An 8,866-nucleotide genomic window follows, 5' to 3' on the forward strand; every position below is an offset into this window, starting at 1 on the left:
GTTATTTACATAGTGTAGGGAAAGTTAGGGAGCGACACCAGTGTAAGCTTGGAACATAGACTGTTCCACGGAGCCGACACACAGGCAGGCACAGCTGGGACCCATGCCAGTGTCCATGGCTCACCTTGTGTTTAAGGGAAGTGGGAGGACAAGTTCGGCCAGATGGAGGTGAATGGTGGTGGTGGGGAGCTGGTTGGGTCTGGTTTCCCGATGGAAGCGCAGAGATTTGAGACCTTCCTGGTGCGGGGGTGGGTGGTTTGCTGGACGTTTATAGGGATTGGACATCCACAGTGAAAATAAAATGATGGGGAGCCTATATTGGATGAAAACAATTAGACGCCAACTGAATGATCCAAAATTTAATCAAGCCCACGACATTAGACCCGGCAAGTCCGTTAGTTCCAAAGATGTCGCTCGAGGAAACATGCACTTATGGTCAAAGAGAATGGTGAAGGAGTATGTAACTTACACAATCCTGACAAAAATATACCATGCGCCTTGGGTACTGTACTCTCTCTTTTCCCTTCTTCTATCCGGCTGAAGGTACAAGACAGCACGTAGTACAGGCTCGTGGATAGCTTCAACTCCGCCTTTATGTCTATTGGATGGTGCCCGAGACGATAAGATGGAACCTTGACCTCACAATCTACCCGTTGTGATGCGGCACCTGATTGTTTACCCGCACTGTGCTGTCTCTGTCGCAGTTACATTTCATTCTGCATTCTGTTATTGCTTAACATTGTTCTTTCTCAATACGTTGTGTAATGATTTGATCTCTAGAAATAGTGTGAAAGAGAAGCTTTTAAAAAACATTTTAATTCCCACTGAAGTTAACGCTGCAGTCGCAGGGTCTCCGCACAGCACAGCGTTACCCAGCTGGCAATATAACACTCTGCAAAAACTGCCGGGTCACCAGCGTCCCTGGGTGGGCTCGAACCACCAACCTTTCGGTTAACAGCCGAACGCGCTGACCGATTGCGCCACAGAGACAGAATGGGAAATGGAGACTATGAGTGGTCTATTCCGGGGTTGGAAGATGGTGACTGACAATCGATGCTGTGAACCGGCTTTTCACATATCACAATCACAACATTGGAATTAAACTTGAACTTCCACCAACGGCAGCTGACACCGCGGCTTACCCAGAATTCCAAAGGCTGAAATAAAAGGATACTAAACGTCTTCTATCGTCAGATGACTGGATACACCATTTCAGTGAGAGTCTGTGATTTCTCTTGATCCTGAATTCACAGCTCCGTTAGACACTCTGAGCTGATGCATTAACAACGACCTCGATTCAAACAGAGCATCAATCTCCAGCGATACGGTCAAACACTTCACTAATTTTCTTAGTGACGGCACGTGAACAAACACTTCAATTAAACGCCATTGTCTCTGATGCAAACATTGGACGATTGAAGACCAATACATCACAATTCTCGGGCATTACTTCAGCAGAGTCTTTGGTGGCAATGAGGCCGGTAGATTTAATGTTAAACGCCAGATTTGTCACAGAAGAGCTACTTTAACAGATTTCATTGTTTATTGTTTGATAATTATTGCACTACAAATGGAGACCAGCGACACTGAACGACCCATATCTCGTGTCCCTGCAGTTTCCGATGTTGAACTGCCCTTCAGTCCTGTAACTCCCTCCTGGTCGCACACACAAAAGTCTGGAAACACAGATACGAAGAAAAATGTAAGAGAGAAAACAAGGTCGGGATAGAAACCGTCAAATAACGACGTTCTTGATGTACAAGCACGAAAAATGTGCAGATGCTGCAAATACAAGGCAATACCCAGACAGTCCGCTGAGTTCTTGCAGCATTTTGTCTGTGATATTGCTGATATAACAGATTGTATGAGCATCTCAAATCTGAGAAAGGTCAAAGGAAATTGTCTTGAGCCGGAGGGCGGTGAGTCCGTGGAATTCTTTGCTGTCGACGGCGATTGGGCCCGAGTCACTCGGTATGTTTAACGCGGAGGGTGGTAGTTACTTGCTCAGTAAGGAAGTCAAAGACTGGGGAGAGAAGGCGTGAGAATGGAGTTGATGAGGATAATAACTCAGCCAAGATGGAATGGGGCAGACTGACTCTGCTGCCTTCCCTTACGGTCTTATGACCGTATCCCATCAGCGCCTGGGTTCAAGTGTACAGAGTTGTTCGCACTTCTGTTTATGTTTTCTCAAAGTGGTATTTATTGTTCTGTGCTTAGCAGTCTGCATTTCACAGGTGGTGTAGAAAACTGCAAAAAATACAGCTTGATACAATCATTTGCAGGTTGACTGTGTGGTTAAGACGGCATACGATGTATTTACCTTCACCAACCGTGGGATTGAGTTCAGGAGCCGACAGGTAATGTTACAGCTATATAGGACCCTGATCAGACCCCACTTGGAGTACTGTGCTCAGTTCTGGTCACCTCACTCCAGGAAGGATTGGAAACCATAGAAAGGATGCAGAGGAGATTTACAGGGATGTTGCCTGGATTGCGGAGCGTGCCTTATGAGAATAGGTTGAGAGAACTCGGTCTTTTGTCCTCGGAGCCACGGGGGATGAGAGGTGACCTGATGGAGTTGTATAAGATGATGTGAGGCATTGATCCTGTGGATAGTCAGAGGCTTTTTCCCAGGACTGAAAAGGCTCACAGGAGAGGGCACAGTGTTAAGGTGCTTGGAAGTAGGTACAGATGGGAAGTCAGGAGTAAGTTTTTTTTTTACGCAGAGTGGTGAGTGCGTGGAACTGGCTGCCGGCGACGGTGGCGGAGGCGGATGCAATAGGGTATTTTAATAGACTCTCGGATAGGTACATGGAGCTTAGAAAAATAAAAGGCCTCTACTCGTTGGAATTTAGAAGAATGAGGGAGGATCTCATTGAAACCTATCGAATATTGAAAAACCTATAAAGAGTGGATGTGGAGAGTATGTCAGCCCAGCTTCTATGACCCTGACGTTGATGTTGAGCCGAATCGCCGTGGAACATACTGATGAGTTCCTTTGAAAAATGTCCTCCTGTCTCCCAGGCTGAGTGTCGCGGCTGTCATGGTCGAGGGATTAGGGCGGTAGACCAGAAGTTCATTAAAGTTTCAGCGGGCATGTTCCGCTGCGGAGGGAATAACCCGTGTCCACGTAATTTCAAATTATTTTATTCCGTCTCCCAAAGAGTTAATTTTGTCGGCGTTTCCTGATAAAACTGTAAAATAAAGAAAAGAAAACGATGTATTTTGTTGCGCTGTAAAGCGCTTGTTATGAATTCAGGGCGTTCATTGGAAAAGCCATGGATTGAGTGACTCTGGTCACTCTAAACATGCGGATGATCATCTGTCGCCAACGTGGACTGATCTGCTTTCCTATTGAGCCGTACATCTTTAGAATTGGTCCCGACTCCTGATCTTGTGCCTCGGTGAGTTTGCAAAGGAATGGGATTATACCAGAGAGTATCGGCTCTCCTGACCCGACAAACCTTAGGACGTTCTTCTCCATCCCCTCGGTCGTTAAAGATATCTTTCCTCAGGCAGGCAGGAGAGCGGGGTTGTTTGGGTCTACCTTCCTCAGGCGGCGATAGAGGCCACAGGAGGAAAGAGTCTATTTCGGGTCAATTCAGCTGCAGCTCTGCCGCTGTCCATTGATATTTATGCCGAAGAACAGCCCGGAGACAAAGAGAGAGAACGCGGTAGAGACACGGTGGAAGATGAACAGAATGTGTGACAGCAGGGCCACTGAAACTGGGTTCAGTAAATAATGTGAAACACATTCATTGCTGACATGTCGTGAACGAGGTCTCCTAATGTGTCGGAGCACAGGCAGCACAGAGATAATATCAGGATGGGGCAGCAAATACGAGAAGAAAAGCAGAGAGAAAGGTGCGAAATAAATCAACAAAGAACAGATAAGAAAAGAAACATTTATAAAGGAAGCCCTCCACTGGAGCTTAGAAAACTAGACGGCAATGGGTAACCCTAGGTAATTTGTAAGTTAAGGACGTGTTCGGCACAGCATTGTGGGCCGAAGGGCCTGTATTGTGCTGTAGGTTTTCTGTGTCTCTATGAAATGATGTGACGTCAGCAAAGAATCGACAAATGAAAATGAAGAGAAGAATGAGCAACGTCCACAACGGAGCAGCGCGTCACCACGTTCAGACAACATCAGAAAGGCGCAGCGGCAGCGTGCTGGGCCCATGGGCGTCCATTCGGCCGATGGATTGACGATTGTTTCCATGGAGAGCTCTGGAGGTGACGGAGGTCATATCAAATTAACCCGGGCCTATCAGGATAGTCGAAAACTGTCCTGACGTGTGCAAACTTAGAGAACATCACACGGAGAACTTCATGCGGATGTTTTTGGAAACTGGAACCCATGCCTGAGTGGCTGGTGAGGCAGGTACACTCGCAACATTAGAGAATTGTCTGGGCGACCACCTGAATCATCAAGACACTGAAGGCAACAGCTAGTAAGCGAGCTGTTCTCTGGTGTGATCGGTAGTTGATTGTCAACACGGACATTGTGGGCCGAAAGGTCTGTTTTAGGGTCGCATGATTCTGTGAATCTATATTACATTTGTGTATCACAATAAAGAGTTTTATTTACTCTAGTAATGGGGGAGGGGATGAGAGAGATCCCATTGTGTATAAATAGACAGAGTGTGTGGTGAGCAGACTGACCGCACTCAGCGTGAACACATCATCCGACATGTTTTGATGTGTCCTAGTTGGCTGTGGGAATCTGATTTAGAGTGAGAGCAGGAAGCTGCACTGATCGGTTCACCGGGGAAAATGTGAGGGACAGCACTTCAATCCTTGATCCACTGGCCAGCCCAGGGTGAATAATAATTTTACACTCACTCGTCGATTTAAATAATTTCGGGAATTCGTACGCGAGTTGTCAGGGTTGGACCACTCGGACGCTAGAAGTGTATGACTGTGGTTCGAGCTGTTTTCTGAACGTGGTCACTGTGATTCCTCACTCTGGTGCAGTTCCTGTTATGTCCGGTTGAGGTCGCCATCCTCCGACAGACCGGAGATACACAACACCCAGTGTTTCAATGAAGTGGGAGTGATTGATTCAGAATTCGATTCGCTACATATCATTTCCCGCTTGTCGCACTAAAAAAAACAGAAATATAAATATATAACTGTGATTAAAAATGTTCATTCCAACAACACGGATTTGGGCTCGAATGAGAGCACTTCCCTTCGCTAATCCTTGGACACAACAGGTGACTGAATCGCTGGAGCAAACTGAGACACTGCTGTGGGAGGGACACGAGTGAAAGGCTCCAGTATTACAGCTGAGAAACATTAAGGTAATTCTGTTCACCCTCCTGTCCTCTTAAATGTGCATGACATGCGCTATTAACTGCAATTCCTCGTTAGTATAGTGGTTAGTATCCCCGCCTGTCACGCAGGAGACAGGGGTTCAATTCCCCGACGGGGAGAGATGAATTTTACTACATTATTCAACGGGAATATTGAATTCAAAAGAGAAATAAAAGCGGACAAAGAATTGTGTTTACGTTAATTTGGGCATTGGGAAGGATGGAATTGCTCGGGCTGCTGCTGTGAGCCTTCCGAGAAGAAAGTGATGTTACTGTCAACCTCTTTCCTCAAGTATCCCCTGAGAATCTATATCTCAGCACCGTTCTCTGTTACTTGTTCGTTGTTACACAGAGTCCATCATTCCGGGCATATTAATCCGGGGCTTTTGTTGTCGACTATGAATTCCCGCATGGTCCCACCACAGTAGTAAGGTAACTAACCAATATCGGTCCAGACGAAATGTGCCGGTCGGAAACGTCGACTGTTTACTCTTTTCCATCGATTTACTTGGTCTGCTGAGTTCCTTCAGTATTCTGTGTGTGTTGCTTGGATTTCCAGCATCTGCAGATTTCTCTTCTTTGTGACCAATATTAAGTGTCACCCTGGAACACATCGATTGCATCCTCATCTTGTTTTGGTGTGCAAAATGGCTCCAGTCCCCTGCTGTGCAAAGGGAAACTCTGCTCTTCAAAGACCTTTCTTCCCTGGGTTGACTGCACACTATCTGTGAACTATCCTTGCCAAGGCGCTACATTAACTTGACTTGCTGTAACATCCACACTCCCCACTTCCCTTTGCGTCCTGTAAAGGACCACATGAATTGTGGATGCAGCTGAATTGCACGGAAAAGTCGAGTCTCCCCAGTGATCCTGTCATCGTCTGTCTGCAGAGTGGGATTGCTGAACGATAGGAGGCAGCTGTCCTTCGGGTCCTCTCTCCACAGAGTGCTCTCAGTAAGAAACTTAAACAAGTTTCAACACCAGCAGGAATATAAACCCCCTTGCCCACTGTACACTGGAGTTGCACAAACTTCCTGGCAGAGAATGAGGCTAATCAGAAGGGTTCCAAAGCTGATGATAGAGTCGTATGTAAACTTCTTCACTTTAACAGCTTCTAACGGGATCTGCACGGATAAAATCGACGATGTTTTGCATTATTTCAGTCCAATAATGACACAAGTTCCTCCCCTCTCGGCCAACAGGAAGTTTAATGCTGTTCAGATTTGAAAGGCCATGATGCAGCTTGCTGCCACTTTGTTAGAAATGTCTTTGATGACCAGACTTGTATCATGTAGCACTACAGCAGTGTTGTTAGCCGATCACTGCAACACTGGGGTCATACTGATGTTCTCACGATCCCGTCTGGTAGGTCCCCAGAACAGGAACACTACAATCCAGTTACACTCATCAGTCTCCTTCGTGCTTCAATGCTGGCAGGTGTTAGTATTTTCTGCTACAGACTCCAAATATCAATAAATATTTGACAGCTTTTGTTCAGGACAAAGGCTCAATTTAAAGGCAAAGGGGATACCCTTGGCAAACAGCAGTAGGCCTGCCATCCTATACTGTAAGTGCCATTAACAGAAGTTATAGGATCACTGATGACATGGACATTGCACGTACTGTTACCTAAATCTGTTCTCATTACCTGGTAGTTGCAGTAACAGACTTCACCCTCATCCTCATGAAGCAGCTTCAGAGCTGAGGATTTATGCAGTCCATGATGAGAAGTTTATTGCCATCGTTCAAAGCAGTTCCATTGGCAAGTGTGATTTCTCTGGGCAGTGCGGTCCAGTGCTCCCTTCACAGCTCTAATCTTCTTATCAAAGTGGTAAACAGAAACAAACTCAGTACAATTGAGGGGTAGAGATTGCACTGTTAACCCACCTTCTGAATGTCTGGGCCCCCTACAGCACACTCAACAACTCGACCGTTTAGTCCCAACGTGCATTCATAACTAAGGGTCATGTTGTTTGAATGGAACAGGAGCTGTGCTGCCTCGCCTGTGACATGAAGCGCACAAACCACATACCCACTAACATTTCTCCCAGTATCGGATCAGGAGAAGAAGCTGTCAATGCCAAATCCTGACATGCGGGCTTACATCAGGTGCTATTTTACAATGGGCAGAATTACAATTGTACAGATTCTACAGTACAGTTTGGGAAAGGATGATTTAGAGTAAGCTTCATAGTCTGTGGTGGTGATGGCGATAGAGGCTGAAACTGACTGTTATCAAAGTTGCCTTGGCGCTGAGGGTATCTTTAAGTTCAGTGGCCAGGCTGTCTCCATCTTTTACCCCTACTGTGTCCACCGCCAACATCCCCATGTTTGTTAAAGTGAATCAAAGAAAAGCAAAACCCATACAGTTAGAATAGCTTTTTCTAAACAATGCTATACGCTTTTCAAAACAAAAAAATAATACCAGTCACAAGTGGGTGACAAGTCAAAAGCATGTAAAGCATGTAATGTTGAAAGTAAGAGTTAAACTGTAAACAGATGTTAATCTCGCAATGATCAAAAACAATGTGGTTACTGTTATTTTTATTAAATATAAAACAGAATACAAGTTAAAATAACGTTCAAATTAAGAAATAATTAATCAAATTAATAAAATAACGGGCAACTGTCACATTATTTTTATACAACGGTGAATATTAATGAGACAATGGTAGAGCAGTCCAGGGAGTCTCCAGTCCTCACACAAATATTATCCATTCCCTTAACAGTTTGAATCACTTGATTTCATCTGGAATTATTGTAAACCACTCAGAATTTTACTTACCTCTTTTCATCTGAAACAAGTAACAGTCTGCATTTTATTTAACCTGGGCTAATTTACTCATCATTTACAATAACATTCATTACGATGGAGTAAATCCGTGAACTTCTGAAATATTTTGCTTGTCTACTTTATAAATTCACTAACGTGCTCATCTGCTTTTTGTGCAATACTGTCTATCATATGTCACTGTGGAGTGTGAAGGAAACACTTCAATATAACACACCATTTTAGTTCAGAGTGCATAAAAGTCTCCATATTGCTCATTCTCCCATCGTGCTAGTGAGAGGTTTACACCTGCCTCGGCGAGTACTCAGGAGACACGACTGGGGTGGGCTTTGTTGTAACCGTACCTGTGGGAGGCTGAGGTACAGCAGGTTCCTACTACTTCCTACTCAGACATTGGTACGAGTTGTGTCTTGTTACACACTGAGGTAGACCCAATTACATTTTCCTGTTCTTTCTGAGGCTTTTTTCTCTAAATTTATTTCATCTTCTTTGCTCTTACTATGAGAAGCAATCAATTATTTTTGCATTTCGCTCCAGGTGAACACCACAGGGCAGCTGAAAGTTTCCTCACACCTTTCTCCTTATATCTGTACTTCTGCAAGCGCTCCCTTCTTCCATTCCACCCACTTCTCAACACACTTCATTCTGTCTGCTCCATAATGTGTGAACACACACGCCACCGGAGTTCTCTTAGATGTCCAGGACAGTGACTCTCAGGTGACCATTCAGACACATAATCAGGGCACTCACTCATACTTCA

At 45.0% G+C, this 8,866-nt stretch overlaps 1 non-coding gene across 1 annotated transcript; it reads right to left on the reverse strand.

The window, feature by feature from the left end:
* Positions 1-916: 916 nt before the first annotated feature.
* trnan-guu (transfer RNA asparagine (anticodon GUU)) lies at positions 917-990 on the reverse strand. The gene has a single exon. It is a non-coding gene; the product is annotated as a tRNA-Asn (tRNA).
* Positions 991-8,866: the final 7,876 nt, after the last annotated feature.

The sequence above is a fragment of the Mobula birostris genome, chromosome 28, assembly GCF_030028105.1.
Source record: "Mobula birostris isolate sMobBir1 chromosome 28, sMobBir1.hap1, whole genome shotgun sequence".
Lineage (NCBI taxonomy): Eukaryota > Metazoa > Chordata > Chondrichthyes > Myliobatiformes > Myliobatidae > Mobula > Mobula birostris.